Source organism: Zootoca vivipara, chromosome 2 (assembly GCF_965207765.1).
Source record: "Zootoca vivipara chromosome 2, rZooViv2.hap1.1, whole genome shotgun sequence".
In the NCBI taxonomy this organism is placed as follows: Eukaryota; Metazoa; Chordata; class Lepidosauria; order Squamata; family Lacertidae; genus Zootoca; species Zootoca vivipara.
The window spans coordinates 65,374,463-65,399,834 of NC_142584.1; the positions used below are offsets into that span (position 1 = coordinate 65,374,463).

At 45.1% G+C, this 25,372-nt stretch overlaps 1 protein-coding gene and 1 long non-coding RNA gene across 6 annotated transcripts in view; one reads left to right on the forward strand and one right to left on the reverse strand.

Moving 5' to 3' along the window:
- The window catches only part of RNF44 (ring finger protein 44), a 67,162-nt gene that overhangs the window by 31,989 nt on the left and 9,801 nt on the right, over window positions 1–25,372 (reverse strand). Inside the window, exon 1 of one of the 5 annotated variants that reach the window (XM_035105808.3) lies at window positions 4,904–5,256. The exons of the other annotated variants lie outside the window; for them this stretch is intronic. The gene's annotated coding sequence lies outside the window, so the exon portion shown is untranslated. Of the gene's footprint in view, window positions 1–4,903; window positions 5,257–25,372 lie in introns of those variants that run through there. 5 annotated transcript variants of the gene reach the window in all.
- LOC148686893 (uncharacterized) lies at window positions 5,235–14,656 on the forward strand. The gene is made up of 4 exons (XR_015948196.1): window positions 5,235–5,467; window positions 9,724–9,782; window positions 12,451–12,591; window positions 14,515–14,656. It is a non-coding gene; the product is annotated as an uncharacterized LOC148686893 (long non-coding RNA).

Here is a 25,372-nt window from a genome sequence, read left to right on the forward strand (position 1 = left end):
CTTACTTGCCACAGGCAACCAAGCAAGTGGCTATCTGCAAGCTCACCATCCAGACAGGCTATCGTGGCTCAGAAAAAAAGTTTAAATGCCCATTTTAACAAAAATGCTATTATCAACCCATGATGAAACTGCTGCCTGCATTTTTGCTTGAATGACATGAAGGAAGACTTCGTTTAATGCAAATCAAGAACTAAAATTCTAGAGCCTGGAAAGCCAAATTTCCCTGACTTCAAAACAAATAGAATCAATTGTCCAAATAATACATTCCAATCAAATGTTATTGGATTATCCAGTTTAATACATCAAACAGCAATTCCATTTAGTATCAGCGGAGAGGGTAACAGGATGAGACATTGTCATACTCAACCCTAACTGCAAATAGCACAACAGAGAAAAAACAAAAACTTCCTTCCAGTTCTAATATACAGGTGAGGAGACAGCAGGGGGAAAGGCTATTTATGACAGGGATTCTTAGAGAACTCTGTAGGGTGGAAAAGTTGCCCACCATGACATGCCACTTTTATTTCCACCAAAAAGCTGTCCATCAAGTGCATCTTCCAGACACACTCAGAGTCTTTTAACAAATATCAGTTTTATAAACATCTCTCAGTACTCACAAGGAATAGGTAAAGGACCCCTGGACAGTAAAGTCCACTCAAATTTGACTATGGGATGTGGCGCTCACCTCCACTTTTCAGGCTAAGGGAGCCGGCGTTTGTCCGCAGACAGCTTTGACTAAACCACTTCCGAGTGACGAGTCCCAGAGTGCACAGAAGTGCCATTTACCTTCCTGTTGCAGCAGTACCTATTTATCTACTTGCACTGGTATGTTTTCGAACTGCTAGGCTGGCAGGAGCTGGGACAAAGCAACGGGAGCTCACCCCGTCATGCAGATTCGAACTGCTAACCTTACGATCAGCAAGCCCAGGAGGCTCAGTGGTTTAGACCACAGCGCCACTAAACACAAGAAATAAAATGGTTTCAATGCTGGGGGAAATCTGCCACACCTCTAGCAAAAAAACAAAAACAAGAAAAAAACAAGAAAAAGACCTAGTGAAGCCCTGGTAGCAGATAACCAGTATTTTTCTCTTTGCTGCAAGTGAGGGTTGACAACAGGAATTCTATAGGTATTGCTGCCTATAGCTGCTTTGGGGATTGGAATCCACTACCAGCATAAGGAGGCTTCTTTCAATGACACACTGAGCAGCTAGGGTGTGAAGTGTGGCAATGAGACACACTAACAGAGGTTGCTGTTCAGCTTTTTGTCCCTTTTCTGTGAGAAGGGGCAGAAAAGGCAATTCTGGTATTGTCTCCCCCAAAGGCACATCTAGGGTTTAAGGTCACTCTTGCCTACCATATCCAGTGGTCCCTCTGTGCCTGACTCATGGAGCATCCCACTGGCTTGAGACTGATCAGCAGAACCAGAAGCAAAGAGGCAGCACTTTTATCACCACAACCATCCACTCTTCTGCTTCTCCCAATAGCACACCAGAAGCCCCAGATTCCATCTTTAATGATTCTCCACCGCCTAACAATCTGCCAATTCATCTAAACATACCTTGGCTGGTCATTGCTATAAAACCTTCCCAGCATTTCAAATGGAGTTAACTGACATAATAAAAACAAGATTTGCACTGATTAGCATTGTCCACAAAAGCATGGTCAACACTAAGTCAACTACTGTAGTGAGATTCTTTGCGATAATGTCATGGGGCAATTATATACAATATTGCAGTGGAGCACAGAAACTTCAGGAGCAATACTGGAGGCTTCCTGAGTTGGAAAGTGAGATGACTAAGGAATCTGTCTCGCTTTGTCTACACTTCCAAAGGGACCGAGTTAACTGAAATACTTCTCTTCTGAAGAAGTATGCATGCACACGAAAGCTCATACCAATGACAAACTTAGTTGGTCTCTAAGGTGCTACAAACATGAGTTTGACCAAATTGTAGGAGGCAGTGGAAGACAGGAGTGCCTGGCGTGCTATGGTCCATGGGGTCACGAAGAGTCAGACATGACTAAACGACTAAACAACAAAGGTGCTGTTGGAAGGAATTTTTTAATTTTGTTTCAACTTCTCTTCTAACAGATTAACTGTGCACCTTCTCCACCATGTTACTACTCATCTAGCAATGATGTTCTCTGGCTCCAGACAGCCAGTTCCCTTCACTGTGACCTCTCTGAATGCAGCACATTCCTCACACACTTTTATACCAGCAATAGTGAACACTTATAATATCTCTATGCCTAAGGGTGTGGATGTTCATGCGCAGAACAGAGAATCTGCTTTGTATGATGTGTCGTTTTTTTAAAAATGTTACTGGACCTCATGATTGCAGATACACTTCTAGATATGCCAATAAATTTTCAACAGATGTTAATAACTTATCAAAGGAATTCATCCACTCTATTCCTTGCACAATTCAATGCCTCCCTGGCACATGTCACTTGTGCTTCAGCAGCCTACATCTTACTCCTAACCACAAAAAAAAACCCAAAGTAGAAGAAAAAAAGCATTTAAAATAGTTATGTAAGTTGATGCATGCAAAATCCTGTACTGTACATTTATATCATATCTTATAGCAAACAGGTTTGAGCTGGGCAGAATTTGGGCCGCATTATTTTAGCTCCCCCTCAAAAAAAAATCCAAGTCCTAACTGGCTTCTCAGCTCGCTAGCTCGCTCTCCTTCCATCTCACATCACAATGCAAACAGACTCTTCCATGATGAACCAAGGCTCTTCGCTTCTGCCACCTGCAGAAACCTCCCACTTTAATCTGATCTACTTCCAAAAGTTAGCCAAAAATGTCTTTGCTTCCTGAGTATGTTTTCTATGCCCACTTCTGCTTTCAACACACTCCTTTTATTTGTAGAACAGATGGGATGGAAAGAGCTACAGTGGTAATAGTGCAGGATGTCCAACCAGTAGATTGTGATCTACTGGTAGATCCCTGGCTGATTCTGGTAGATCACGGGATCCTTATACCATACAAAAAGTTATGGGGGAAAGCTAAAAAACTCTGTGTGCAATCCTCCCCAAAGCAAGCTCGACCAGTCATTTTCTCTCCGCGTAACCTACTTCACAGGATGGTTGAGAGGAGGCAGAAACCCACCAGGAGCTTCTTGCAAGCAAAGCATTGATAGAACTGTGATAACAAAACAGCATGAAATGCCATTTCAGTGCTCATGGGCAACAGCAGACACAACAAGCTTTGGGGGCACTATTCTGAGTGGGAGTTGAGAGACCTCCCTAAGCTCCCTTCTTATCCAAGAAGCAAAATTGTGAAAGGAACAAATACACTCTGAAAGAAGGCCTAACAAAACTGTCTTATCGATGCACACACAACCAGTGGGGACTGTGCCAGCAACGCTCCTTTAAACACTTCACAAGTAAGGAAGCCATGGGGCAGGACTCCTTAAAAAGAGAAATACAAGAAAATGAGAAAACCCAACCCTTTACTATGCACATGAGATAAACGGAACAGCACCAGAAAGCCAGTTCGAATTTTAACTACCGCCCTCAAAGTACTAGGAAGCGTATTCAGGCAAGCCTAGAATTAATAGTTCCTGCTTCTTTTGCACCACTGCTCACTTTCATTCTCCACTTCACCTTCAGGAACTTGTTCTTAGAACACAGACACCGGATCATCATTATCAGACACAATGGGGATCCAGAACAAACGTGCCACTTTTCCGTTTGGAATATTGTCATTTCCCCAGACAGCTGCCAACTCCCGTTCAGAACACATTCAGCACTTTAATTACCGCACTGCTATTACTGGGCTTACTCCAGACCGCTGGACAGAACACAGGCGAGGCAATGCAGTTTATTTTAATCCGCGGGTATTGTACATTTCCCTCTCTCCTCTGTACCCTCCACCGCTTGCTTTGCTGTGCCTTTTGCAAAAACACACCCACTTACCCACCCAAAATCACTTTAATGTGCTTTGGGCCTTTGTAATTCTTGGTATCGAGGCCCCAAAGGGAATAATTCCCCTCCCGCTTGGAGGACCAAACAATTGGGAATCGATCCGTTTGTGCAAAGGTTGGGGTTCTGTAACTTTAAGAGCAGCGAGATCACAGGCCATGTGCTCCGTGCGAAACAAAAGCAATAACAAAGAGAACGGAGGCAGCCTCGTCCTCCGGCCTGCCCCAGCCAAAACGGAAAAACAACGGGAAGGACAAGCAAGAGGAGCGGGGGAGAGGAGCACACACAAAGCCCCAATCCTACCTCCTGGTAGCAGATCCCACGGAGGATCCCCCCCCCCCAAGTCCCGCAAAAAGAAATCAACCTCCTCGCCGCTATCAGACAAAGGCATCAACAACATCGGAAAGGAGCAGCACGTGTCACTGAAGCAGGAGAGGCTGCCCTCCTCCTCCTCCTCCTCCCCGCCTCAGCTGAACTCCCAGCAAGCCAGCACCCCTTTCCTCGGAGTCACAATCGCCTCTTCCTTAGCCAGGAGAAAAAAAGGCAGAGGAAACACCGGCCCTTTCAGGGGGTGAGCGGTCTTAGGGGCTATTTCGCTATGAGGAACAAGAAGGTGCTGCTCACCGTCTGCAAGGAAGGGGAGAGGATGATCTTAGTTGCACCCCCCCCCGTCGCTGCAGGTGCATCACACCATCAAAGGCGAGGAAATGCCCCGGGCCGTGTTGGTGTTGGAGGGAAGCCGCAGTTTGCAATACCGGCCCATCCATGCCTCCCCACCCCCCGACATTGCCGAGCAGCACCCGGACTGGATTTTTATTTATTTAGTGTGGCTTAAGAGGACTTGATCCCCCGAAGCTTTGCAGCGCAACTGTCCAAGCTGCACGACCACCACCCCCTTCTCTTTCTCTCCTCCCACCCCATGCATCGCCAGCTTGCGGCTGAAATGCAATCACACCCCTCCGCCCCCGAGACCTACCTTCTCCGCTGACTGCTCGGGGTGCAAATGCACCTAAATCACACACACACCCCTCTTCTCTTTTTGTTTGTTCGTGGGCGCCTGATTTGGGCTCTGGGCCCGCGCCCCCTCCCCCGCCGCCGCGGCTGTTTCCGGTCGCTTCTTTTGTTTTCTTCTACGCTCGGGGCGAGCTGCGACCCTCTCTGCGCTCCCAGCTGAGCCGGGCGAGGTAGAAAGAGGGTAACCCTGGCCCCAGGGTCTCTGGCCCTTTAAGAGCCGCCCGCGCCGCCAGGATGTAACAAACGGCGCATTTTATTCACAACATTCGGAGCTGGGAAAGAAGAGAGGGGAAAGAAGAGCGCGCACGCGCGCCGGCCTCCAGCAAGCCGAGGGCGGGAGCGCGGGCCCGGGTTATGGACACGTGACCAGGCGCGCCGCCGCGCCTCCCTCCCCAGCCACAGGCCATCTTTGCGCAGCCGCGCTGCTGTCGCCGGAATCGGCTGCACGCGGCAGCAGCGGGACTTGCAGCCTGAAGAGCAGGTGTTAGGATGGAGCCATGGCAACTGGGGACAGAGCCTGGAACAGGTTTGGAATACGGTGTGCCCAAGGTGGGGGGGGGCAGGGAGAGCAGAGCAATGAAATTCATGGTGCAACTTTATAATACAGAAAGGAAAGGTGGTGAGACGGGGGTAGACTTTGGTAATATGGCGAGAAACCATGGCCCACAAAAGTTTACACCATGATAAATTTCCTAGTCTTCTAAGACGCCACAAGACTGTTATACTTCCATAAGAGGCACAGTGCTTACTATCAACCTCCTACTAGAGCAGCAAGCTCTAAAGATCGCAGCTCCTCCTAGGGAATCATTACATTGGCACTCTCAGGCCCGGCTCTAGGTGCAGTCCCGGTGGCGCGGGGCGCCGGGCCGGCAGGAGGGGGGCGCTGCGCAACGAAGCTGCGCGGAAGCCGTGCTGCGCGCTGTGAGGGTGGGGGCGCCGGAGCGATCTCCGCGCCTCAGCACCAGGGCGCCCGACCTGCTAGAGACGGCCCTGGGCACTCTGCTACCTCGTCTTCCTTGAAGCAATAAAGCAACAGCAGCAACAGCTGGAGCTGGCCAAGGTAAGGTGTTACAACTGGGGTAGTCTCAGAGAGGAGGAGAACCAGGAAGGATCATTGGCAGCATTGCATTCTGATATAATGTTCCTCTGAGCAAGTGTAGTAAGCCTCTCTTCACAATAAAGATGCTAGTTACAGGTAGGTAGCCGGGTTGGTCTGACATAGGTAAAGGTAAAGGGACCCCTGACCATTAGGTCCAGTCGTGACCGACTCTGGGGTTGCGCGCTCATCTTGCATTATTGGCCGAGGGAGCCGGCGTATAGCTTCCAGGTCATGTGGCCAGCATGACAAAGCTGCTTCTGGCAAACCAGAGCAGTACATGGAAACGCCGTTTACCTTCCCGCTGTAGCGGTTCCTATTTATCTACTTGCATTTTGACGTCTGACATTGTTGAAACAAACAAACAAACAAAAATCCTTCCAGTAGCACCTTGGAGACCAACTAAGTTTGTCATTGGTATGAGCTTTCGTGTGCATGCACACTTCTTCAGATACCAATACAGATGCCAGTTATCCTTGCAGGCCAGAAAGCATTATTTCCCAGTGGCCCAAGTACTTTTTTTGCTAGCAGCAAGAATCCATCCCTACCTAGGATTGGTTGGTACCCTTTGGGCCAATTGCTTATACCTAAATGGGCTGAGCAAGCCCCAATCTACACAACAACGCAATGCACATCTGGGGACAAGAGGGTGTACTCCAGCATTAGAGTTGAAACAAGTCTCAGAAGGGTAGTCATGTTAGTTTGCTGCAGCAAAAGCAGCAAATATTTTTATGGCTCCATAAAGACTTCTAAAAAATGTCATGGCATAACCATTTGTGAGCTGGAATTGACATATTATGCATAAAGTGTAATCCTCAGTTGCAGGTATATGCCCACAAGGAGGAAGAGTTAAGCAGCGGGGTCAGGAGGAGATGAAATGCAAGAAATATTGATAGTGGTAATTCAATCAGAGCAAGGATTGATGCAAAATAAGCACAGTGCTGTTAAAACAGATGTGATATGTGGTGAAACAATCACCTTGACAGTGTTGATGAGAGACATGGGTGACATCCAGCAGTAGTTACACATAAGAGAAGGTCCGCTGATTTATGAGTACTACTTAGATATCACCCAGTGATTGTTGCCTACAGGCATCCCCCAGCAGGATGCTCCTCTTTTGCATGAGAAATAGTAGAAAGGAGCACCCCAGATTTTATTTGCTGCTGAAAGGAAAGCAACCACTTTGCAAGTATACTTGGTAGGCAGCACACACATTTGCATACTTGAGAGTAAGCTCACTAACTTCGCCAAGGCTTATTTTTCAGTAAACACGTGGGATTTGGCTGAATAAAATTTGAGCAGAGGGTTGTTGTTGTTGTTGTTTTAAAAAAGCCCTCTTATTTAGAAATCAGATTTACAAGGGTTACTTAACAGTCCTTTTCATTTGCTCTTAGTATTACACCCACTCCACTAAGGCAGTATAACTAGCATATATGAGGCAAGAGAAAAGTTGAGAAGGTTGGTGAAGGCTGCCAAAACAGCATCGGGTTACTTTAAACCGGGGGGGGGGGGGACAGAACTTCTAGAAATGTAATGCAAATATGTGACAATATACATATCTGTATGGTATGCACATAAAAGGTAAAGGTTAAGTCCAGTCGCGAACGACTCTGGAGTTGCGGTGATCATCTCGCTTTACTGGCTGAGGGAGCCAATGTTTGTCCGCAGACAGTTTTTCCGGGTCATGTGGCGAAACCAGAGCAGTGCACAGAAACGCCATTTACCTTCCCGTCACAGTGGTACCTATTTATCTACTTGCACTTTGACGGGCTTTCAAACTGCTAGGTTGGCAGGAGTTGGGACCGAGCAACAGGAGAATCGAACTGCCAACCTTCCGATCAGCAAGCCCTAGGCTCAGTGGTTTAGACCACAGCGCCACCTACGTCCCATGGCATGCACATACAGGATAGCAAATACACATTTGCTGCCACATTGTACAAAGCAGCTCCAATATAAGATGCTTGCATTCTTGACACTAGCATTCATCACAATCATCAAAATCTGGGACAACTTGAATATTTACAAAGGTGTTCAACGAGACTGAACACTAAGAAACTATGCACAGCATTGCAAGCCTAGTCCCTACTGGTTACTGGTTACTTTTAAGAACAAGCCGAACAGCAACATCAATATGGTATGATCTCACTTTGCAAGCCAATCTAATGGTGCAAGTTTTCTGCAGTGAGAAATCCTACATAATTATATATTGAAAAACTTTGTACAGCAGAAAGCTTGTTGCTGTTGTAAGGGTCCCCCAAATCAAGAACAAAAATAAGTGATGTGTTTTATGTACAGTGGAACCTCGGTTTATGAACACCTCGGTTTATGAATTTTCGGTTTATGAACGCCGCGGACTCATCTGGAACGGATTAATTCACTTTCCATTACTTTTAATGGGAAAGTTCACTTCAGTTTATGAACTCTTCAGTTTATGAACAGACTTCCGGAACCAATTACACCCATGTTTCAGTTTATGAACGCTTCAGTTTAAGTACTTCGCGGACCCGTCTGGAACGGATTAATCCACTTTCCATTACTTTCAATGGAAAAGTTCGCTTCAGTTTATGAACGGTTACTCCGCGGACCGTCTGGAACGGATTAATCCACTTTCCATTACTTTCAATGGGAAAGTTCGCTTCAGTTTATGAACGCTTCAGTTTATGAACAGACTTCCGGAACCAATTGTGTTCATAAACCGAGGTACCACTGTATTATACACTTTCCTATGGTCAGAAGGTGGAAAACCATGTTTTGCATTGAGCAGAGATGTTAATATGGGAACATAAGAAATTATAAAGTGCTCAGGGTGAAGAGAGTTTTAAAAAGCTGTATGTTGGTATAAAATGGTTAGTGCAAGGATAAAACATAATTGTGATACATTGGGTGCTATTATGTTTTACTTGGAGTAGACTTATTGAAATTAATGAACTTATTCATGTTCATTCATTTTAATGGGTGTACTCTGAACAAAAACCCATTATATTATACAGTACTAGACACACAATAGGCCTGCATTCTCTCCTCTCTCTCTCTCTCTCTCTCTCTCTCTCTCTCTCTCTCTCTCTCACACACACACACACACACACACACACACACACACACACAAGCCCTGCATGTATTTTGGAAGTCACACTGGTCAGCATTGAGTACTTCTGCTAAGTTACCTCTATGTCTTGTTTATAATAGTGCATCTCATGGCCAAAACAGTCATAATGTTAAATGTGTGTAGACCTGCTTTTAATTATTTGTAGAGTGGTCACAGGGTGGGAGTATCAATCAGGACTGGGACTGCAATGCAAGGGTGGGAAAGTCTTTTAACTCTCCCCCCATCGGGTGCCACTGAAACTCATCCCATTACACCGTGAGGAAGCTACCCATCACAAGGCTCACATGCTGGGGTCAAGAGCAGCTTCGGGGTCTCAGCCCTGGGAGATGAAGTGTTTAGCCCTGGGAGATGAAGTTTTTACCTCAGAGTCTTCCAGCTCTGATCAGAGCCACTTACCGTACCTAATATTAAAAGGACAAAAGCCAGGCACATTAAATGCTGCCACATGTAATGCCTAGCTTGGCCCTCAAAATTTTCCAACCAGCCATAGAGCATTCTGACTTACTTAATAAGTGGCAGTTTGAACTCATTTTTGAAAAGTTCCTAACCCTACCACATCTTTTTATGTAACTCTGCAAAGGGGCCCAAGAAGGAAGAAGCCAGACGACAAGAGGTCACGGATGTGTTTCAGAGTTTGTGGTAATTTTCCCCTCATTAATTTCCTCATAATTAAATGTGAATGCTGGTATGCAGCAAGATTTATAAGCGTAGAGGAGTTTTCAGTGTTCTTTTAGCATTTTCAAATTAACAAGTATGATCTGGTAAAATATGCCTAGGGCCATTCATGTGTACATCGTTTCTTGCCTGTCTGGGAACCCTCCCCACTTTTATCCCAAATTTACTGGGGGAATATGGGGGAGAGGGGGGGGAGAAAGCCTGTGGTAAGGACCATAGGCACCATTAGCCGGGGTGAGACAGCCCAACTCAGGCAGAAGATTTGGGAGTAATAAAAAAGGGGGGGCAGCAAATTGTCAATTCCTCTGGTTCGCATCCAACAAAATTGTCCCGTTCACACAAGGACACCTGCAAATGGAACTTGGTTGGCTACAGCTCTTAATTTCCTGCATTTTTATCACCATGAGGCATGCCATGGTGGGATTTTTCTGCCTCAGGTATCAAAATGCCTTGGGCTGACTCCAGCTGTGTCAGGCAGCCACCAGCACTGCTGCTTCTAGTACAGACGGTCTAGCAACCTCCCACTATTCAAACAGCAGGCTGTAAACAATTTAAGCTTGCCCTCACTAATCCCCTTCTGCTGCCCAGGAGCCAGAGTCTATGCCACCGCCTCCTCATTTTTCAAAGCAAGGCTAAGTCTAAGCCGCAAGAACCAAAGGGCAGCGGCAGTGTTGGTTGTTAGAGGCTGCCACTCTGAACAGGGCTGGGGGACCATATTCAGCTCAAGGGGTGCATTTCTCTTGTGTGGATAAGATCAGGGACAACAGCAGACAGTCGAGCAGTGGATGCAGTGCCTTTGTACTGTAGGCCAGTGTTTCCCAACCTTGTGCCTCCAGATGTTTTGAGACTACAATTCCCATCATCCCTAGCTAGCAAGACCAGTGGTCAGGAATGATGGGAATTGTAGTCCGAAAACAGCTGGAGGCACAAGGTTGGGAAACACTGTTGTAGGCTACACTGCAGCTACACAAGAACCAGAAGTCTCTATACACACTTCAGTCTTTCATCCAGGCAAGCAAGAGGCCTCAAGAGTTGAAGAACACATTCCAACCAGGCAAAAGCATTCAAGAAGGATGTAGAGCAGGACTGGAGAAGGGTATAGGGTGGGGTGGGGGGCCAGAGGGAGATCCCTGGAGGGCCACATTCAATCCCTGTGCCTGAGCTTCCCCATGCCTGCCTTAGAATAAGCTAGACACACATCCATACGAATTCTCTCTTTGTTGCAGGAGCAATGCTGCTCATCAGAATCTGTAAAAATAGGAGGAAGGGTTTTCATTTTTTGCCTTTGAGAAAACAAATGTGGCGTTGAGGTGTCTTAGCAACTAAGACATTCATTTTGTTTAACGGAAAAGGATCCTTCTTAGCAAAACAAGAAGGGGGAAAGTAAAATCTAAGAAACCTACACCTAGTTATTACAGAGGTGGTGAACTTCAGAGAGCAGGTTGGAGCCTACATGGGTAAATAGGCCATAGGGGGGCTAGGAAGCTCCCTGCATATAGAAAATTTGGTATCGGGAAGATATCTCTCTCATCCAGGCAGCTCGCAACTAGAAGTCTGAAATGGTACATACCAGACAGGTCTAGCACCTCTGTGAGAAATACAACAATGTTGCAAGCAGGGTTGAAGCAGAATCTTAGGCATATATCCTGCATACTCTACTTCCATTGTGTGCACTGAAGACAACCAGGAATCTCCAAAAGGGGTGTTGCCCCCCCTTAAAACTGCCATACAATACGAGCAAATCCCCTCCCCCACGACCATTAAGAAATATGGAGAGAAAGATCTCCCACAATCACTATTTTTATCCTTGCTGCACTCCCCATAGGATGAATAGGGGAGGGAGTTATTTGAATATTATGCAATTGAGCGACTTCAAAAATTCATCAAAACATAGAAGCCGCAGTTGTCTCCCAAATAGGAAATATAACTGAAAATGCAAGGTATACTTTCAAAAAGAGTGATTAATGTATTACTTTGCGTGATTTGGAGAAGAGGAAGTGAAAGAAGACTTAGGAACATATTAGATGTCAGCTTCTGTCAGCCTCTTTAGAACAACCTAATTTCACCAGAACATATAGACAACATGTACCCTTCTACTTTGTGAGCTTTGGAAGAAGAAAGCTACTACTGCTTAAAATGTATATAGCACTTTTCATAAGAATTTAAACTGTTTCACATCATTGTATTAATCCTTGGAGCAGCTGGGTGAAAAAGGCCAGTGTTACTGCCCATATCTTACTAATGCAAGCCTTGGCTAAGGAAAGTGGCTTGCATCCTACACACAAGAAGATGCGCTGAGAGACTTAAACAAAAAAAAAAAATTAATGCAGTAAGTTCCTGGTTATGATGGCTAATTAACATCATGAGCATTTCATCTCCAACACCACTCATGTGGTTTGTTGGTTTTGTAGAAAGTATGTTTTGACAACCACAACAGTGAATGGCTTGTGAGGAGAGTTCCCACAGATTTGCTTTGTTTTATTTTTAGAAATGTTCTCCTAGAACATACACTGATAACAAGGAAACAGGTGGCCACATTCCACATAAAATGGGCTCAACTATGAATATAGCCCAGTTCAGGCTTGGCACTAAACCATGATGTAACATTAAAACTCTCTCTTCCTTCTTGTAGGGTCACAAAGGGATCAGAAGCCTGTTTCAAACCAGAGTTTGGATTTATGTCCAGATCTTGAACTGTGGTCAATCTTAATTGCTGTCAGTTGGAAAAAAGCCTGCTTCTTAAACTATGGATTGACATTGGCTTACTTCATAGGTAAGATCATGGGTAGGCAAACTAAGGCCTGGGGGCCAGATCTGGCCCAATTGCCTTCTAAATCCAGTCCATGGACGGTGCGGGAATCAGAGTGTTTTTACATGAGTAGAATGTGTCCTTTTATTTAAAATGCATCTCTGGGTTATTTGTGGGGCATAGGAATTTCCCCCCAAAATATAGCCTGGCCCCCCACAAGGTCTGAGGGACAGTGGACTGGCCCCCTGCTGAAAAAGTTTGCTGACCCCTGGGTAAGATTAACCAACTTTGCCATGTTCAGATGACACAGCAAGCTATGGAGAAACTAAATGAGAACTACAAGTTCCTCATGGCAAAAGGAAGAGTGTGTAAGTCCAAAGCTTGCCTAGACTCAGTGTCACCAGCCGCATGCTGAGGATCCTCCTGAAGGCCTTTTTATGCCAACAGGCTTATGCAGCTGTTTACATTTTTTTCAGTAGCCAGTCATTTTAATGCCCATTTTACAGCATTTCCCCCCGTGTTTTATTGTACACCACCCTGATATTTTGTATGTGTTGGCAGTATATAAATACTTTTGAAAATAGGGACAGCCATGTTAACAGCACACCACACAGCAAAAGTGGATACCATGGATTTTTACCAAAATAACAATTACAGAGATATGGCCCGCTCCCTCTGCTCTGAGCAACTTGGAAAAGATTGTCCCGAAAAGCTAGCGCTTAACTATAGAAAGGGTGTGACCCACTTGACACTCACTACTGTCAGACCTAAGCAAGGTTGTCACCTGGCCAGTTTGAGGCCACGAGTCAGAGTATGGATAGAATTGCAATGCTAGGGGCAGTACCTGCCGCAGATGGAGGTGATACCAAGGTGTATGAACTACAGAACTAACAATATTGACACTATTTCTAAATATGTAAAGGACATAAGAAAACGCTTCAATACCAACAGCCAGCTCACAAAGCTATTCATAGGAAAAGCTTTCAGTCATTATCATCTGTGCAGGAGCTGATACCGAGTAACACCTTCATTTTTGCAGACGCCTTTTCACCCATCGTACACAAAAAAAGAACCAAACTCATTTTTGAACCCCAGTATGCTTAAACATGCCTGTTAAACAGACCTATTATTTCAATCCTGCTATTGTACAAAAGTGTATCCTAAGTAGCTTACAAAACAAAGACTATGATATATCTAGATTAAATACAAAAGCCTGAAAAACACCAAAGTACAAAACCAGCTATTAACAACTAAGGCATTAAATAACGAAAGACAGCAAACTTGGTCTGAATCCTGGTGATGCGATAACTAGGCAAAATGCATATTTTGGATGGGGTCTTGCTCTTTCCTGAAAGAGCAGGTTTGAAGTCTGTGGGTGCTCCCAAATCCACTTTCCTCTAGAGGCCAAGCTGACCTCAGTAACTAGGAGTGCCTTTTATCGCCTTTGATTGATAAAACAACTATGGTCATTTCTGGACCATGGCAACCTACCACTGTCATCCATGCACTGATAACCTCCTGGCTGGATTACTGCAATGCACTGTGCGTGGGGCAGCCCTTGAGGTTGGTCCAGAAGCTGCAGCTGGTGCAAAATGCAGCAGCTTGACTGTTCACTTGGGCAAGATATTGTCACCATTTTACCCAACTCTTGAAAGATTTGCACAGGCTGCCAATTAGCTTCTGGGTCAAGTTCAATGTGTTGGTTTTGACGTACAAAGCCCTACACAGCCTAGGACCAGGATACCTGAAAGATCATCTCAACCACTTATGTGCCCAATAGATCACTACCCCCTGCAAGTAGGAGCCTCCTGCAAATACCATCTTCTCAAGAGGTCCATTCTGCATAATATAGGATTATTATGCATTTCGTCTTGTGGCACCTTCCCTTTGGACTTCCCTCCCCTTGAGGAATATGATACAATTACTATCTCTGTTGTCTTTTTCTAGTGCCTACTGAATACCTTCCTCTTGCAACAAATCTTTTAAGCCAAGATCTTTCCCAGTCTTCATCTATACTGGAATAGTTCGGATTCCTTTGGGAGAATGGTTGGGATATAACAACATAAATAAATAAAATAACCCCAGAAAATTGCATACAGCAATTAGTTTACAAAGCTGGAGTACATACTCCGCATCTCTTAACAAAAAACACAACTAGTCTACACACAGCAATGGGAACTCTCCTTATGTCCTTTTATGCTGCATTCATGATTTTTTTTTGTGCTCATCACAGTATCAGCGTGGTTTAAACATGGTCCCAAATTCAGTTCTATTTGTGCCCGCAGAAGTTTTGGGGTGATCATACTACTTAGTTTCCAATTGGAAAGCTTCCTGCTGAATTCCTGTAATTTTTCATACCACAGATGTTTCAGGGTTGGGTGGTTTTGGGGGGAGTGGGGGGGAGGTTATCTGCATTTGTTGCACTATAGCTCAATAAGAGTTCCCCTTCCAGATGGCAATAATATGCAACATTGGGGAAACATCACAGAATAAAGCTGAATGATGTACGGACAGTCCAGTATAAAGCACTATTGTTGCACAATACACCCGCAAAAACCCCACCAAATCCACAGTGCCAACAAGCAGATTTTTCTTAAGAGGATAAGAAGTGCCTTGCTAGATCGAGTCAAGGTCTACCTAGACTAGCATTCTTTGCAAGCATCCTGGCAATCAGGCACTAGCTGATCCAAAGGAAACCAGATCCATCTTCCATGCCAATCATAGAATTGTAGAGTTAGAAGGGACCCTAAGGATCATCGAGTCCAGGCATGGCCAAACTTGACCCTCCAGATATTTTGGGACTACAACTCCCATCATCCCTAGCTAACAGGACCAGTGGTCAGGGGTGATGGGAATTTTAGTCCCAGAACATCTGGAGGGCCAAGTTTGGCCATGCCTGATCTAGTCCAACCCCCTGCAATGCAGGAATATGCAACTGTCCCATACGGGGATTGTACCTGCAACCTTGGAGTTAGTAGCACCATGCTCTGACCAACTGACTATCCAGCATCCTAATATATATATCAGTTTTCAGGAATCCACTGTTAACGAACTGAGCAGACCCCCCTGCTTCCCACAGCAATTCTACAAACACTCTGTAAAGCAAGAATATGCATCATAAGGCCAGTTCAGCAAAAGGATTAGACTGTTTGGATTCCATCAGCATTTCTTAAGAATTCTCTGATCTAACATGGTTTGTATTTAAGCTCTGAGTTCACAGAGGAAATGTTCAGCCCAATATCTCCTTTACTTCAGCAAAAAACAATTTATACCAGAACCTCTCCATGGTCAAAAATGTGTTTTTGGTCCTAATTAAATGCGGGTGGTGGGAAATTATCTTTGCTTTTGCCCTCAAACATGGAGGTCTCCTCCTCCTGTTCCTATGTGTCATGCAAGTCAACTTTCATTCAATGCATTTTATTGCAAGTCGCTACATAGTGTGGGGACTATAAAAGGAAAGCCAGTCCTCAGGTTTTACATCAGAAGGACCTTCCAATAGATAACCTATGCTTTGTGGCAAGCAGAGTCCTTAAAGGAATGTAGAAGAGGTACCCCAAGTTGGGCTGCATATATTCTGTGCAGGCACAGGGAAACCTATGTGATACAGAGCACAAAATTCCAGCTTTTTAAAAAATAGGTAAGTCAAGAGACAAACCTTGAGGACAGCAAGGATAGATTTGAAAAGGAGGTGGGAAAACCTAGCGTAAGAACAATTGAGAAGTTGATTGCTAGTTCCCTGTTCAAAACACATCTTAATCAGCAAATGTAACAAGCAAGGAAAGTTTATATGCCCTAAACCCTATTATCATGTATCCCCATGACTGGGAGACTACGCTCTTCAAGACTGACAGTGATTTGCTCCAATCAAAAATGTTACCGGTATTGCACAACTTGCATTAAATGTGTGATAACTCCAGATGACAATTACAAATAAGGAACTGAGGGGAGGGGGTCCCATAAGCATTGGGCAGCTTCAAAGCATTCTCCTGGAGGTTTGGATAAGTTCTAACTTGACATTTTTGCATGCCTCTTCAGTCTCCCATGAACAGGAGAAATGGGACAAATTAAACAAAATATAATGTAAATACACTCAATATTATTTTCCTTATGCAGGTTGCAGGGTTTGGGCTTTTTCTACATGAAAGCTGGGAAATCTTGCCACATAATTATTATTTTAAGTGCACACAGCCTTCACATTTAAAAAGGAGAAAAGTGTAAACATTTATCCTGGAACTCTTGCAGTTCACTAGTTTAATAGAGGATCCTGCCTATGCCAAGTAGTTCTTATTCCAGCAAAGCAGTGGGATGTGTCAGAATAACTAAGGAAATCAGGAAACTGCCTTTCATTAGTCAAGGCCCAGTGCAAACAGGGTGGCATCTGCTGGTGTTGTTTGCCAAGCACATGGGCTCACGGTAGCCAGCATATCTCAACAGTAAGCATCCACGTTTCTAGGCTTCTTTAACCATCCCACACTCATCGCTCTTCCATTCTTCCAACGGGTTCATAAAACGGGACTAATCGAATCTCTCTTAAAAACTCCCTTCCACTTAATACCAAGAAATCCACCATCTTATCCTGTACTGCACCCCCCCCCCCCTGGTTAGCAAGACTTTGGGCTTTACTGCCCAATCAATTCCTTGCATTGGGGCAGCATCTGTCACAGGCAAAGGAAACAAGGCAGTCTCAAGGAGCAAGTATTGCCCCTGCACAAGCCTCAGATCATCCTCCTCCCCTCCCCTGCTCTTGTTTGTTATTACACGTTGCCTGAAAATGGGAGCCATAAACCATGTCATTCAGCAGCAGCTGCTGAAGGGAACGTCACTTCTACCGTCGTTTTTTACAAGCCAGATTTAGTCCTCAATGAAAGGGGAGACTGTGCCATTTATCTTTTTATCAGACTTCAGCATTAAATGGGTGTGGGGGAATACCAAAGCAACAAGCTCCACTTCCAGCATTCCTCGGCTAAAGCAAGTTGTGCTCTAACAAGTAGGGAACACTTAACCCCCCTCCCCAGATCAGCCACTGACAACCTAATGCCCCGCCAGATGTTATGGACTACAGCCGCGCTGGCTGGGGCTGATGCAAGTTGGGATTCCAAAACCTTTGGAGAGCACCAGGTTGGCAAATGCTGTAATTGATGAATGACGTATGGGGTCATAAGCTATACATGGAATGGTGCGTGGGGGGTGAACCGTGAATCCAGACACCCCCTCCAACTGCATCTGGAATATTTAAATGTCAACTCTAAATATGCCACAACCCATCACTTTTCTGTAGGTGGCTGGAGAGATCATATGAGTATGGTCTGCTCACATGAACTCAAGTTCATTTGGCAAGGTTTGTGCTTAGTAGGGTGGGTATATGAGCCAAAGACTCACTCCCCTCCAAGCCCCATCCCATGTATAAGTTACATAGCCAGGCCATCTGCAACCCAACGTCAACACGGACTATCAATACAGTTGCTTGGAGGATACAATACTATTCTGCTCTTCTCATAGGAACAGTGGGATACAAATGTAGCAAATAAATTAAGTTTAACCAGCCTTCCCAGACCTGGCACCCTCCAGATATTTTGTACTACAACTCCCATAATCCTGGACCACTGGTCACAGGTGACTGAGGCTGATAAGACTTGTAGTCCAAAACTAGAGCGCACCAGGTGGGAAAAGACTGATCTACCCAATAATGTACTATATTAAGGCTCTTCCTCCCACATCCTTTGTAATCACACACCTAGCAAGCAAGGGGCTTCTCCAAACACTTGTATGATTAGCCCTCACTCCCGTTGAGAAAGCACTTTCCTTTGACAAGTGCAAATACCACACCTTCGTCCAGGTAATTTATATAAGGCCAGAACACAAAGGCTATTGTTGGCTACCTTAACATGCTCCCAAACTACTGGAAAGCCAAACGTGGAGAGGCATAGCCAATGCAGCTAAGGAACAAACTGTGCCTGACTATTGGGAAAGAAGGGACAATGAAGGTGACATCATGCTAAAAAATAAAAAAAATCCTTCCAGCAGCACCTTAGAGACCAACTAAGTTTGTCATTGGTATGAGCTTTCGTGTGCATGCACACTTCTTCAGATACACTGAAACAGAAGTCAGCAGATGCAACTAGCACTAGAAGGGAGGGTGGGAGGGAAAGAAGGGAGTGCAGCTTAGGGGACAGTTTTCCTGGCACTTAAACTCACTGACATAGCATTGCTGTGGGCATGCAAATAAGGCTTAGGAGAGCTAGGCCCATGGGGACTGGGCGCACATCCTGTACAGGATGTGATGTGTACATGCTGTACTGGCACATGTCAAATGAAGGGGAGGAACTCAAGATGAATGCACACTCACCTGCCAGTTCAAACCAGCCTTCTAGACAGGCAGGCCCTGAGAAAATACAGAGTGCATTTGCACAGACTGTATATGAAATATTGAACGCCTTGCACAGTGCTGATATGACAAGTGTGCTAGCTTCTTTCCATATCAGCATTGTGCCACAATTGATGTGCATGGCAAAGTTCAGAAGGGACATGGTCTCTCTCGGGACAGAAGAGAATAAAGAAGAAGCTGCAGTCCCTCCAGAGATTGTTGGACTCCCATCAGCCTCAGCCTGAATGGTCAATGGTCAGGGATTATGGAACTGGACTCCAATAACCTCAGGAGAATCAAAGGTTGACCATCCCTGTGCCATGGCCACAGTGAACACTAAGCACTCTCTGCAGCCCACATTGTGGGTAGAGGCTGAGGGTGGCATGCAAGGAGCCCATATTGCTGCCAACACTGAAAGGATACAGTCCATCATGAGAATAACAAAAGCCACAACTGTGCTGTTAAGAAGGAGCATTTCTGAAATATCCCTATCAAGCCGGTGCAACAGCAGGCTCGACTGTTTGGCATTTCCTCCAAGAGATCTCCTGTTAGGATGCACAGTAAAGTTCTCACAGCTCTTTCCATTCACTGCCTCTCCCATCAGGACTGGCAACAAAGATGAGAATTGCAGGCATTTCTATCAGGTGTTTACTGGGGACAAAGTACTGTAACCTACTATCTTGAACCAGGCTGAAGTAAATTGTTCCCCATTCAGTTACCGTGCCAGCAGTCGCCCCACAGTTGTTATAAATCATGCCTGGATTTCCCCTGTCCATTCCACAACCTCTCTGGCAAAACTGAACTTCATATCTGTTTCTTCCAACAAGGACTTCCTTAAGGCTTTCCACAACTTCGGAAGACAGGTAGACACATATACACACAAGAAACAAAGAGAGGCCTGTTACACTTTTAAAGACCAACAACTTTATTGTGGCAAACTTTTGTGGGCTGCAATCCACTTCACTCAGTGCATCAAGTTTTCTTTTTAAGGAGATAGAAAAATAAGAATTACTTTTCAAGCTAAAAACCAGGAGCAAACCATAACAGAAGGTCCATATTCCCGCTTTGATGGGCGGCATCCTGAAATCAAGCAGCCAAAGATGACATATAATAAAGCTCAGGGACAGGCAGTTGGTACTATTTGTATTTTAGCTTCTGCTATGAACCCAGGCTTATTATTTTAATTGTGATGTGCATAATTACCCACATAGCACTACAAAGCCACCAGAACCCAGAACACTCACCCTCTGAGTAGAGCTGACAAGGTGCAGAATTGCAGCTGCTCTCCCTATTTTGCTTGACAGGCAGTGGGGTCAGATGACAAAACATTTCTTTGTAAGTGCTGTTACAGTAGTGTAAAGCACATTTGCACTAAGTGAGGTGAGCTCCCATTGTTCGGTCCCAGCTCCTGCCAACCTAGCAGTTTGAAAGCATGGCAAAGTGCAAGTAGATACAGCGGGAAGGTAAACGGTGTTTCCGTGTGCTGCTCTGGTTTGCCAGAAGCAGCTTTTTCATGCTGGCCACATGACCTGGAAGCTGTACGCCAGCTCCCTCGGCCAATAACGCAATATGAGCGCCGATACCCCAGAGTCGGTCACGACTGGACCTAATGGTCAGGGGTCCCTTTACCTTTACCTTTACTTGAGAGCAAAGCACCAATCTATTCCTCATCTCCACCCAGAGGAAGGAATTGCTTGCCAACAGTCAGTACTTTCTGGGATGGATCTAGGGCCATGGCCAATCATTTGCTCCATGGCATATGGGGGTAACTGGCTGCTTTATCACCCCATGGGAATGAACAGTGGCAGCATAATGCTCTCATGTCATTTGATTGCTAGTCAGGAAAAAACAGCATCTCTGTTGAGCAAAGGCAACTGCTAAGTTGCTATGGGGCAACAGATTCCCACTGTGTTATGCAATGGAGCAATAGGGTTAGCCTTAGAGGGGGATGAATTCCGCAGGTAACGTCCCCATACCTTGTGGGCATTACCTTAGCTTGGTAAGTTGTAAGTGGGAAATAATTCAGAACATGGTGGGTGTTGTGGGAGGGAGGTAGAATGCCATACAGACAGGTACAAAAAATGAGCTGGTTCTATGGTAGAGATGGCAGGACCATCAACAGATGCCAACAGATACACCAAGCAACTCCTGGTCCAGGTTCCAGGCCATAACTTAACTGCTCAGGTATTTTCAGTGAAATAAATGTAGAATTAGTACTTCAAACAACAGATTATACATCATGTATATTCCCTGAAGAGTTATGATATAGAACTTGATCATATAAACCAGGTATTGTTAGACTACCACTCCCTCAGCCTCAGGCAGCATGACCTATATAATCAGGGATGGTGGGAGATACAAGCCCCATTCCTGATGTAAACAAACAACAACAGGCTCAAGATAGGAAACCTTTTAGCACTTATTATCTGTATCTTTAGTATCACTGGGTGGATAAGAGGGGGAGGAAAGGACTGAGTGTGGGCATTTGACATTTTCTTGATGCTGACAAAACTTCTTGCAATGCACTTAGCTAAATCTAGCACAGTTTGTGTGGTACTGTTTGTTTGAAAAGTCTGTTTGCTGGTCTACCTTCTGCACTGTGTGTGGTCACTTAGGAAATTTACAAGATCAAGCAAGCCCTAAAATATTGACTTGGCCTTTTGTATGTGCAAGTAAGACCAAAGTCATTATTATGTCAAGACCTCTCTATCACACAGCTAGTTTTCAAGGCAGGGTTTTTTTAATACAAGTGATTCAGAGCTGCCCTCTATGCAGTCATTTCACCTAAGAGTTGCTTAAAAAAAAGATTTTCAAAATAATATTTTTAAGCAGCAAAAGAATCTTATTTACAGACCACTTCCTAGCCAAAATTCTTAGAACTGTTGATAACATGCTACCATGTCAAACCACAATCATTAAAGAGTAAAGTCCAACAAAAGAGCTATGATTTTTTTCCCCTTTAGAAGTGCAACAACTGATACTAACTCAGGATGAGACCAAGCCAGGCAAACATTCTCTGGAAAAATTGTTGTTGTTGCTGCTGCTGCTGCTGCATGTTTTGCATAGTACTATGCCAGCTCTATAGCAGTATTTTGCTGTTTAACTTGATTTATTTAAAAGTTTATATATCCTGCCTCTTTTTCTAAACAAAGTGAACACGCAGCAACAACCAGGATGGCTAGCAACATAAATCAATGAAAGCACTCAACAACCAACACAATGGCCCACAAACCCAATTTGCCAAATCCCCCAAAAGTCTTGATAGAAAAGGCTGGTTTTCACTAATGTCAAAAGCACAGCCATTAATAAGCCAGACATTCCCCATCCCTACAGAAGACATTGTCCAACAAAGGTGCGACAACAGGTTAAGACACTACCAAACTAAAGGGGGGGGTGTTTATTTGGCGGTGAAAGCCGCACATTTATGTAAGCATGTGAGGAGATGCACACAGGAAAAGCCAATCCTTAACATTTTGGGGGGGAAGCACAGATCAAAACCAATTTACTTCTCTTTTGTAGGTTTACCTACCATATGTGCTCACTTAGTCATATTCCACTTCATATATCTCAGTGACAAAGTGAGCTCTGACCCACAAAAGACTTACCGGTATATCACAATAAGTTTGTGTTAGGGAATTTTATAGGGGGGGGGCACCCAAACGAGGCTTCATTTGGGAATCAAGATTGGCACTAATGCCCTCAAGGGGACCCCATTTGATCCTACAACACCACTCTAGTATCGCACCAACACGAACCCCTCAAGATCAAGCCCTGAGTAATAAAGGCTCCCTTTCCTACCCTTTCTCTGTTGCCTGAGACTCTATGTAACCATATTTCTTTATGAATGAATACAGTGTATCTTTATTTCTAAATGAAACCTCCTTTTTGCGACTCTGGCCAAGGGCTCTCAGGGATGCAGGGAACAGCCATAATCCCTTAAGCAAGAGGTCAGGTAGCCAGGGTGGTGCTCCTCTGCATATCCATAATCCATTCAGGTACCATCTCCTGCCATTCCCAACCCTCCGAAGCCAGAGGCAATACACACAACTGGACCCATTGTTTCCCCCCACCAGGTACTCAAGGATCCCTTCCCAGATACTTACTGGTACTTGCTTAACAATGTCCTGGGACATCCTTATGCTAATCCTGCTTACCTCCTGTTTACCTGTATGCTAATGCCCCTTGCACCTTCCCCTTTTCTGACCTTTTACCCTGTCACAAGTGATGTATGTATGATGCTTTCGATGTGCATTATGGGATGGTGGTGGGAAGTTTTAAAAGTTCTTGCAGCCCTGTTCACAGTGTTCAGTCTGGCATTGAACCTGCTGCGCAGTAATAAACCTTGCTGTTTGCTCCGGATCATGGCTGGACTCCTTCCTTTTATACTCCGCAACGACCACAGGCCCTTGCCTGATGAGCTGGGTGGCTGAGCATTCTCGCACCCAGAATTTTGCCCTAACATTTGGCGCCCGAACAGGGACTTGCGGTTCTCCTGTGTGGCTGACTGAGGGCCCCAAGATCTTCAGCCGGCACCAGGCCCTTTTGCCTGGGAAGACCCCTTTGGACCCTCGGCCATCCTCCAGGCGGTAATCTGCAAGTCTCGAAGGACCCAGCCAGGGAGCAAAGGCAAGAACCGGCCGGCCAGCTTCTTCATCCCCAGGATCAACACGGAGGAGTGTGTGAGTATAAGGTTAAAACCCAGTGCACTGGTGGTAGCGGGGTGGTATCTCCTGGCAACTGAATTCTCTGCCCTCTTATCTATCGTGCTTTCTGTCCTGTCTCTCCGGACCGTGTGCCGTGCTCAACTCGAAAGGGGAGTTCTGAGCTCTATCTCTGTTGCTTCTCCACCCCCCCTTTTCCAGAAAAGAGTGGGGGTCCTTTGGTCAGCCGCCCTGGCAGGAAGGCCCTGTCCAAAAGCAAGGGACCAAAGGCTCTTTTTCAACCACTTCAGCCAGCAGGCTGAAGCCTTTTCTGTCCTGTCTTTACCCCAGCCGCACTGGTCGAGCCACGTAACACGTGTATCGTGCGTGAGCCCGCTTCCAAAAGCAAGGGGGGTATTCCGGAGCGAAAATTCTATCCAAGGGGGTACCTGATCTGGCACCGCAAAGCGTGGGCGTCCAGTAGGGTCCCCTATTTCTCAAGATTGTGACGATAGGTAGGAGGTTGCCAGGAGGGGTAGCCTAACAGGGATTAGGCAGGACATGGCAGAGTGGTTGGAAGCACCCCAAAGAGAAACGGGAAAAGTGAGCACCAAAGGTCTGGGGAGGAAACCAGATAGCTAGGGCTCAGGAGAAACTCTGTGAAATAGCTAGGTAACTTTATTTAGGACTGAGAAACAATAGGAATGGTATATATATGTTTTCACGTTACATGTTGTCTGTTATTTGTTTTGTCTGTTAAGTGTGTGTGCATCTGTTCCTTGTGTCTGCTAGAGATCGTTGTTTCCCTTGAAATAAATAAGAAATGTAATCAAGGTTTGGGAATGTAAGGAGTTTGTGTTTAAAAATTGGCCATGACCTCTACAGACTGCCTTCCTTAAGTTAAAAAAAAAAAAGTTTAAAAATAATAATAATGCAAGCTTGCTTAAATAATTTTATGTTAAGGGATTGATCAACCCAAAAACATGGCAAATATTGAAAAAGGGTGGAAGTGGTGTGTGAATGTTTGTTGGTTGTAAGAGGCTGTAGAAGGCCAATCTTTCTCCAGAGAGTAAAAGAGGGTGTGTGTGTATACCTACCCCTTTCTGTACAGAAAGGGGGAGCAGGAAGCTAGGAAAAGGGAGATTGTAACTTTGAAAATGTTTGTTTGTGAACTCACAATGTTTAAGGTCTGTGTAACAAGGGAGCCATGTGCTCTGTATGTAATGTTTCTGCTGCAACCAGCTTCATTGAGCACAACAGCTCTTTGCAAGCTAAAATGCAGTGTCTATATTTCATAAAGCCTTAGGTAGGTCTCCTTCTGAGAGAAGAGTGTTGTTGTTATGAGGAATCCTTGGAAGTATTAGGACCATGTGACTATGAAATATGGTGTTCCTTCTAGGGAAATGTTATTAAAAGTAGAGGCTCCATAGCCAGCAAATGTCTATCTGAGTCAGTTTAACCTTGGTCCAGTTGGACAGAATGGTGGTAGTGAGAAAGTAAATTCCCTCTTAAAACTGTTTATCCAACCCTCAGGTTTGCTAAAGGCCTCCATGTAAAGTTGGTACTTTTAATCTTCCCCTTCCTTCCTTTTCCCTTAGTACACATGTGTGCTTCCGTGATAGGGCATAGCCCGTGTTTCCTTCCCAGTTAGCCATCTGTACTCAAATGTATGTGTATCCTGCTTTGAAAGGGCGATGATAGTGTTGAGATCCCCATATTTCAGAAGGGATGGACTAGATTACTCAAGATCCCTTCCAACCCTACCAGACTCTTGCAAATGGGGGGGGGGGAGTTAAATGAG